Source organism: Quercus suber, unplaced genomic scaffold, assembly GCF_002906115.3.
Source record: "Quercus suber isolate HL8 unplaced genomic scaffold, Cork oak 2.0 scaffold_104, whole genome shotgun sequence".
NCBI classification, from domain to species: Eukaryota; Viridiplantae; Streptophyta; class Magnoliopsida; order Fagales; family Fagaceae; genus Quercus; species Quercus suber.
In genome coordinates this window covers 1,233,905-1,243,110 of record NW_027069569.1, presented here as the reverse complement: position 1 = coordinate 1,243,110, position 9,206 = coordinate 1,233,905, and the positions used below count along the sequence as shown (strand labels likewise).

Genomic DNA, 9,206 nt, shown 5'->3' with positions numbered 1-9,206 from the left:
CGGACATTCATTCTTGGAGTTATTGAGCTTTAGCTCATGCTATCATTATTGCATGTGACCTAGCCAACTTTCTGTGCTCATAACCAGCCCAGCTTTTTCGCCCACTCTTACAAATTCATTGTTCTGGGTTCGTTGGGCCTCCAACCCATATCCTTTGGGCTTGGGTGACAAAAACTGACCATACAATTGGCGCCGTCTGTGGGGAGAGCTTGTGCAGGGGTGGAGACAACAGTAGGTGATGGCTGAACACGGTGAACAAGAAGCGGAGTCTAGGGCGCCTCAGCACGAGGACCCTTTCCTTAACCTAGAGCGAAGGCAGGACCGCGAGATTAGCGTGCACACCGTACCCCTTGGTCAGAGCCAATCACATGGCGGAAGCCACATGTCCCATGCAGAGAAGAACCGAGATTTGCAGCGGGAGGTTGAAAAACTAAAAAGGGAATTACGCTATGCAAAGAGGAAACGGGCTCCCTCGTATTCTGAAGAGGACCCTGATGATGAGCCGGACGTCACTTATCAACCCAAATCCAGGACACCGGCCAGCGAGACCTATACCTACGAACAGGAGTCTCCTCACAAGGGGCAACGCAGAAGTCCATCACGCAGAGACGTCGGAAGCGATGCCATGAGCAAGGCTCTAAGCCAGATTTCCAGGTCACCCTTCACGTGCAGGATCGAAGAGGCTAGACTTCCTAGGCGCTTTAACCAACCAGCATTCACCATCTACAACGGCAAAACAGACCCCGTGGAACACGTGAGTCACTTTAACCAGAGGATGGCTGTCCACTCTAGGGACGAAACACTTATGTGCAAGGTTTTCCCTTCCAGTCTTGGGCCAGTCGCCATGAGGTGGTTTGATGGGCTGAGCCCAAATTCCATCAGTTCCTTCAAAGAGCTCACCCAAGCATTTGGTTCACGGTTTGTTACATGCCGAAGAGTGGCCCGACCTCTATCCTCTCTGCTGTCTTTGACCATGAAGGAAGGAGAATCCCTGAGGCGTATTCGGATAGATACTGGGAAATGTTCAACGACATGGAAGGCAACTTTGACGCAATGGCCTTGGAAACGTTTAAGCTCGGCCTCCCTACCGATCATGGTTTAAGGACATCCCTGTCTGGTAAACCCGTTACTAGCATTCGCCAGCTAATGGACCGGATTGAGAAGTACAAAAGAGTTGAAGAAGACCAACAACAAGGGAAAGGCAAGGAAAAGGTCGTCCCCCAGGAAAGGAGGGATTTCAGGTCGGATCGATACACCAGCAGCAAGCCGAGGAGAGACTTTCCTGCGCAGTCAGGAACAACTAATCCCCAGACCGTCAACACCGTATTCAGAGACCCAGTCCACCAAGTTTTGGCAAAGGTCAAGAACGAGCCGTTCTTCAAGTGGCCGAACAAGATGGCAGGGAATCCTGACAGACGTAATCGCAATCTGTACTGCCAATACCATCAGGATCATAGGCACACGACTGAGGACTGCAGGGACTTGTGGATTCATCTGGAACAACTAGTCAGTGAAGGGAAATTGTGACATCTCCTACATCACGCCAGTGGCCGAGGAGGTCCGACGAGCGCGGACTCCCGAAGGGATGACACTCTGAAACCCTCTCTGGGAACTATCAACGTTATCTTTGCGGCCCTAAGGAGAATAGGATCCTGGCCGTCCAAGGTCTTGTTTGTGGATCGGTTACCTGCGGGGGAATCTGGCCAGGGTTCGAAGAAATGCAAACTTGATGATCAGCTGATTTTAGGCTTCTCGGACGCCGACAAGGTAGGTACTGTCCAGCCTCATGATGATGCGTTGGTCGTCACCCTTAGAATTGGGGGGTACGATGTGAAACGGGTGATGGTTGACCAAGGAAGTGCTGCAGAGATAATGTACCCTGATCTTTACAGGGGGTTGAACCTCAAACTTAGTGACCTAACACCATATCATTCTTCACTGATCAGTTTTGAAGGAAAAGTTGTTACCCCGAAGGGCTAAATACGACTGCCTGTGCAGACTGGCTCAGAGGTGGTGGAGGTGGATTTCATAGTCGTAGACGTCTTTTCACCCTACACGGCAATTGTAGCCAGACCTTGGCTTCATGCGCTGGGGGCGGTCTCTTCCACCCTGCATCAAAAAATCAAATATCCTTCCGAAGACTGAGTTTGCGAAATCCGGGGGGATCAATTCGTAGCAAGACAATGCTTAGTGGCTGCCATTCAACACGAGCCGGGAGCTGGGTCATCAACCATGGGTTTATAGCAACCAAAGCACCGGTCATCGCCCATTGAAGATCCGGGCCAGGGTGTGGGGTGCGAAGATTTGACGAAAGTCATTATCAGGGATGATCCCGAGAAATTCTTTCAACTCGGATTCCAATTGCCGTTGCAGGAAAAAGAGGAGTTAGTGCAACTCCTTAAGGAAAACCTCGACGTATTCACTTGGGATGCTTACGAAGCCCCGGGGGTGGATCCGGAATTTATATGCCACCATTTGAAAGTAAACCCCATGATCACCCCTAAGAAGCAGCCTCCTCGGCGTCCGTCTAAGGAACACGCTGAGACAATCAGAGAAGAAGTGGCAAAGCTCAAACAGGCTGGGGCTATTAAAGAGGTCTTCTACCCAGAGTGGTTGGCGAATACTGTGGTGGTGAAGAAAAAGATCGGAAAATGGCGAGTATGCGTAGATTTCATCGACTTAAACAAGGCATGCCCTAAAGATCCATTCCCCATGCCTAAAATCGATCGGCTAGTAGATGCCACCGTCGGACACCCCCGAATGAGCTTGTTAGACGCATTCCAAGGCTATCATCAGATACCCTTAGCCTTGGAAGACCAGGAGAAGACTGCTTTTGTGACCCCCACGGGTAACTACCACTACAAGGTGATGCCATTCGGTTTAAAAAATGCAGGGTCTACTTACCAAAGGATGATGACGAGGATGTTTGAACCACAGCTGGGGAAAAATATCGAGATTTACATAAACGACATGGTTGTGAAGAGAAAAGTGGTGTCCGAGCACGTAAAGGACCTGGAAAGCACCTTCGAAGTTCTCAGGAAGTACAAACTACGCTTGAACGCTGCTAAGTGCTTGTTTGGCGTGGGGTCAGGCAAGTTTCTGGGATATATGGTGACTCACAGGGGAATTGAGGTCAACCCTGACCAGATAAGGGCCATTAATGAGTTACAACCTCCTCGGAACCCCAAAGAGGTTCAGAAACTGACGGGGATGACGGCAGCCCTAAATCGATTTATCTCTCGATCGGCGGATAGGTGCCGGCCTTTCTTTTCCTTGATTAACAAGTGGAAAGGGTTCGAATGGACAGAGGAGTGCGCTGTGGCCTTCCAACAATTGAAAGATTATCTAGCTCGACCACCAATCATGTCCAGCCCTGAGCCCGACGAGGTCTTGTTTGCGTATATCGCGGTAGCTACCCATGCCGTAAGCTTGGTCCTGATCCGAGCAGATGGCGGCGTGCAGAAGCCCGTTTATTGTGTAAGCAAGTCGCTTCATGAAGCTGAGGTCCGTTACTTACCGTTGGAGAAGGCTATCTTAGCAGTGGTGCACGGCACGCGAAAGCTCCCACATTATTTCCAAGCCCATACGGTCATTGTCCTCACCCAGCTTCCGCTCAGAACTATACTCCGAAGTGCAGACTACACCAGGAGAATTGCAAAATGGGGGACGATCCTAGGGGCTTTTGACATCAGGTATATGCCACGCACCTCGGTCAAGGGCCAGGTGCTTGCTGATTTAGTAGCTGAGTTCACAGAGCCCCGACTAGAAGAAGTGAAGCTGACATTGGACATGGATGAAAAATCGGTTGGCGTGATTTCTCAACAAGAGCCCTCCCTTTGGGAGGCGTACGTGGATGGTGCTGCAAACCAGAGAGGCTCCGGAGTGGGGCTAGTGCTGATATCCCCCGAAGGAATCGTTATCGAAAAAGCCTTAAGATTGGGCTTCTCGGGGACGAATAACGAGGCGGAATACGAAGCCCTGTTGATGGGGATGAGTATGGTCCAAAGGATGGGAGGAAAGGCAATAAAAGTATTCTCGGACTCAAGGCTGGTCGTGGGTCAAGTCCAGGGAGTGTTTGAGGCAAAGGACGAAAGAATGCAGGGGTACCTGAGCCGAGCTAAGCGTCTGCAGTCAGGGTTCGAGTCTTTCAGCCTGCTGCATATTCCTAGGAGTGGCAACTCACATGCCGACTCTTTGGCCACTCTAGCCACCTCTTCGGCACAAGATTTGCAGAGGGTTATCCACGTTGAGGACCTGCATGAGCCTACCGAAGCGGAAAAAGGAGTGCTCCAAGTACATTAGGTCAGGGCTGGACCCAGTTGGATGGACTCGCTGGTTAAGTTTCTGAAGGAAGATATCCTGCCCGAAGAGAAGGGAAAAGCCGATAAGATTCGGAGGAAGGCAGCCAAGTTCTAGTTGTCCGAGGATCAGAAACTATACAAACGTTCCTATTCAAGGCCGTACTTGTTGTGCGTACATCCTGAAGAGGCTGAGCTGTTATTAGAGGAACTGCATGAAGGAATCTGTGGAAGCCACACCGGAGGAAGATCCTTGGCTCACCGAGCCATCACTCAGGGTTATTGGTGGCCGAACATGCGAAAGGAAGCCCTGGATTATGCCAAAAAATGTGATCAGTGTCAGCGATTTGCTCCGCATATATATCAGCCAGGGGGGACTCTCAACCCACTATCCAGCCCATGGCCTTTCGCCCAATGGGGCCTGGATATCGTGGGACCATTCCCTAAGGCTGCAAGAAACAAGAAATATCTGCTAGTCGACACTGATTACTTCACCAAGTGGGTCGAAGCAGAGCCTCTTGCGAATATCCGAGATGTAGACGTGCAAAAGTTTGTGTGGAAGAATATAGTTACTCGATTCGGAGTCCCATATGCTCTTATCTCGGACAATGGCCTGCAGTTTGATAGCAAAACATTTAGGAGCTATTGTAGCGAGCTGGGGATCATAAATAGGTACTCCACCCCTGCTTATCCCCAGGGTAATGGCCAGGCCGAAGCTGTCAACAAGGTCATTGTGAATGGCTTGAAAAAGAGATTAGACGACGCGAAGGGTAAATGGCTAGAAGAATTACCACATGTGCTTTGGGCTTACAGAACCACTCCCCGCAGGTCTACTGGAGAGACCCCCTTCTCGATGACCTACGGGGCTGAAGCTGTCATACCTTTGGAGACCGGATTCCCGACACTGAGAACTAGCTCGTTTAGTCCAGCGGGTAATGACGAGCTGCTAGAGAAGAGCTTGGATCTCATCTACGAAAGGAGGGAAAACACAATGGTCCGATTAGCACATTACCAACAAAAGCTCAGGCAGGGCTACGATGCCAACGTAAGGCTCAGGCCTCTGGAACCTGGCGATCTCGTACTAAGAAAGGTGGTTGGCACTGCAAAGAACCCAGCGTGGGGAAAGCTAGGGCCTAATTGGGAAGGACCATATCGTATTACTTCAGGAGCTGGCATTGGGGCATACTTCCTCGAAGACTTAGACAATCACGTGATACCACGCCCGTGGAATGTAAATAACCTCAAAAGGTATTATTATTAATCAAGCTCTTCTTTTAGTCAGCATATCGATTTGTCACGATCCCTTTAAGTGTTTAAACTTAAATCCATTCATGCCTGTAGTCCTCGGACCAGATGATTTGGGTTAGTTAACACTGTTACGATTCCTTTAAGTGTTTAAACTTAAATCCATTCATGCCTGTAGTCCTCGGACTAGATGATTTGGGTTAGTTAACACTATGTCACGATTCCTTTAAGTGTTTAAACTTAAATCCATTCATGCCTGTAGTCCTCGGACCAGATGATTTGGGTTAGTTAACACTGTTACGATTCCTTTAAGTGTTTAAACTTAAATCCATTCATACCTGTAGTCCTCAGACCAGATGATTTGGGTTAGTTAACACTATGTCACGATTCCTTTAAGTGTTTAAACTTAAATCCATTCATGCCTGTATTCCTCAGACCAGATGATTTGGGTTAGTTAACACTATGTCACGATTCCTTTAAGTGTTTAAACTTAAATCCATTCATGCCTGTAGTCCTCGGACCAGATGATTTGGGTTAGTTAACACTATGTCACGATTCCTTTAAGTGTTTAAGCTTAAATCCATTCATGCCTGCAGTCCTCGGACCAGATGATTTGCGATTAATTAGCACTGTTCCAATTGCATTGAATTTTTAAACTTAGTCTTTTAGGTAAACATTCTATCACAGCCCCCATACATTCTGCCTCTTTTCTAATATTAATCTCAGTCAGGCGAGTTGTTAACATGATATCAGGATCACAATAAATTTAAGGCACAGAACTTTAATAGTCATAATGAGTCACATTATATAGCAAAGAAAATGAATACAAAGGAAAAACTGCTTCATTAATCAGGAAAGTAGGCTACAAATCTCTTACAAAAAGAAAAACACAAAGAAGAGGGAGGCCCCATGTGTCTACTCTTGAGCTGAAGGAACCACAGCGTCGGCAACCTGGCCTGTCTGAACAGCAGCTCCTGGGGCTTGGCTCTGGGACTCAGCAGGAGTCTCCTCTTCGTCCAACCCTTGACCTTTGTCTTCGGCCGGTTCAATTGGCAGACCAGCCTCTTGGGGTGCATCAAGGGCGGATGGGGAAGCTACACTGACTAAGCTCTGTTCCGTGGCCTCCAAAAGCTGGGGAGCAGGAGGAGAGTCAGTCTCTGGGAGCTCTCGGATTTCTGGATGGTAGTATATGCTCCCAGGTAGCCTCAGGGGAGAGTCTGAAGGGACCCCAGCAACGTCTAGCGCTTTTTGCCAGGTTACGTCGCAGTAATCGCGAGCAACCAGAGTGAATTGTTCCATAAGCTGCTTACCAATCTCGTCCACCCCTAGCTGATATGCCGCTTTTCTCTCAGCTTCGACTGACTCCTTGGACAGTTGAACTGCCTGCTCAGCTGCTCGGGCGCCCTCCCGGGCTTTCTGGAGTTCAGCCCTGAGACCCTTCACCAGTTCCCTTTCAGTCGCCAGGTTGGTCTCTGACGCGCGCAATCGTTTGCGCTGCTCCTCGGCCTGGGTCTCGGCGCTTCGAAGGCCGGCCTTGTAGTTGTCCCTCTCCCGGGTCACGGCCTTAAGCTACTCAAATGCGCGAGCATAATCTCCCTTCAGCAAACCAAGAGCCTTCTCTGCCTCGGATTGGGACTGGGCTATTACTTGAGCCTCGAGGGAGGACTTCCTGTTCCATTCCTCAGCCACATAGATCTGCTGAGTAATTTGCATGACCACATTTTCAGCACAAGACGAGGAAGGGAAGCAATGCAAGTTAAAAATAGAATCTAAATTAAGGGAGCAAGTTCTTTTACCATGGCCATGTCCCTCTTAAGGGATAAGAAGAGCTCCTGCTGGCTGAAGCGCCTGAAGGACTCCATATCATAAGGGAGGAGGAGTGGCTGCTGCAGGGCCTCAGTAACGTATCCCACCCTTCCCCCATCATAATTCCTAAGGGACGTATCCCAAAGAATGGGGGCGCCATCCAGCTCAAGCCTTGGGGACCATGTGCGAGGCCCTACCCCTCGGCGGACCTCGGCCGCAACGTTTTCGTCGCGGTTCTCGGTGGAAAAGGCCCTCTTGCTTCGGTCCGTCGCCGTCCTCTGCTGCTTGTTCACCTTGGGTGGCACCCCTACCTCCCTCTTTTCGGGCTCATGGGGCCTTTTCTTCTGGTGGTTCGGCACGGTTTTCAGATCGACTCCAGGAGCCGCGGGAGGCGCTGGAGGCAGGATTTCTGCTGGTTGGGAGGTCGCAGCACCTTTCTGCTCGGCCTTCTTGCCTCTATTCTTCATCAAGAGTTTCAGATCCGCCATATCTTCGTCCGAAGAGTCGTCGGGAAGGGTAGTTACCAAAAACGGGTGGACACTGGAATGCCTGTCACCTCCTTCCTCGGCGTCCGAGGCCTCTACTACTTGGTTCGCCCTTGAAGCCTCCCCTCCGAAAGGAAACTTGTCTATTTGTTCTTCTAACGAGGAGGTGGAGGAGCCAACCTTTTCGCCCTCAACCTCTGGTCCGAGGGGAACTTGCGGTAGTGGCCGGACAAGAGGGGGTATAGCCCGGGGGTTCGGATATGGTAGGGTGGAAGGTCGTGCGGTGCCAAAAAGCCCCTGAATGAAACGTCAATACGGTTAAGACGTTCGTCTCCCTGGACTATTGCGTTGCCGACCGGTTGGAGGTCCTTTTGCCTCGTTTCGTACCCTAGGATATGGGGAGCCGATTGGAGTTGTTCGTCCTCGCTCACGAAGATCTCGGACCGCAACAAATAGTTGAGCGCGGCGAAGTTAGTGAGGCTGAGCTGAGGGGATATATTTCTTCTATCTGTGACAAGTTACAGCAGAGCTTTGTTAGAAGAAAAAAAAAACTGTTGAAAAGCGAAGGTCCTGAGCCTACGGTTAGTATGCCTAAGTCTAACGGGTCCCACCTGGCTCTCCTGCTCTGGTCGGACAGTGAGGACCGTCATACCACGCGCCCGAGATGATCATGTAGTCATCCTTCATCACTTTATTAGATTTGGGGAGGCAGGAAATGAGCCTAACGATGTCGGACCGGGACTTCAAATAATATCCCACCCCTTGCTGGCTGTGGAACTCATACATGTGCACCACGTCGTGCCAAGTGAGCCCCAATCCTAGGAGGCGGTTAAGGTCCTCAATGGCCCCTAAGATCCTAAACATGTTAGGCGCACACTGCCAATGGGTAATCCTATGGTTTACAAGATAGCTAGTGGTGATAGGGCCCATAGGAATCGTCATTCCCCCTTCTAGGAAGGCGATGAGAGGGATCACCACCTCACCCGTTTCCCGATCAGTTAGTATTTTCTCCGGAGGGCAATACTTTACCCCCACGTTTGGAGGTATATGGTATGTGGCCCTGAACTTCTCCAGCTGGGGGGGCTGTCTACCAGATACTCTAGTTTACCCATCACTCAACGGAAAAACAGAGGCACAATGTAGCAGTGAGGAAATGTTCGCCCAAACTGAAAGACAGACGGCCGAAGAGAAAACTGAAGGATTGAGATGGTGAAAACTTACAGGAGCGGAGCTAAAGACTGATCTCTGAACTCGTAGAAGGATTCCTGAGGACTCGGGGAAGAAGCAAAATCGGCGATTGGAAAGAGCTCTGAGCGTTTGTGTGCTTGCTCTGGCGAGGTGATTTGAAAGTTGCAAAGTGAGGAGAAGTGTC

At 50.1% G+C, this 9,206-nt stretch overlaps 1 pseudogene; it reads left to right on the top strand.

The window, feature by feature from the left end:
- Positions 1 to 238: 238 nt before the first annotated feature.
- On the top strand, positions 239 to 5,559 carry LOC136068207 (uncharacterized; annotated as a pseudogene).
- Positions 5,560 to 9,206: the final 3,647 nt, after the last annotated feature.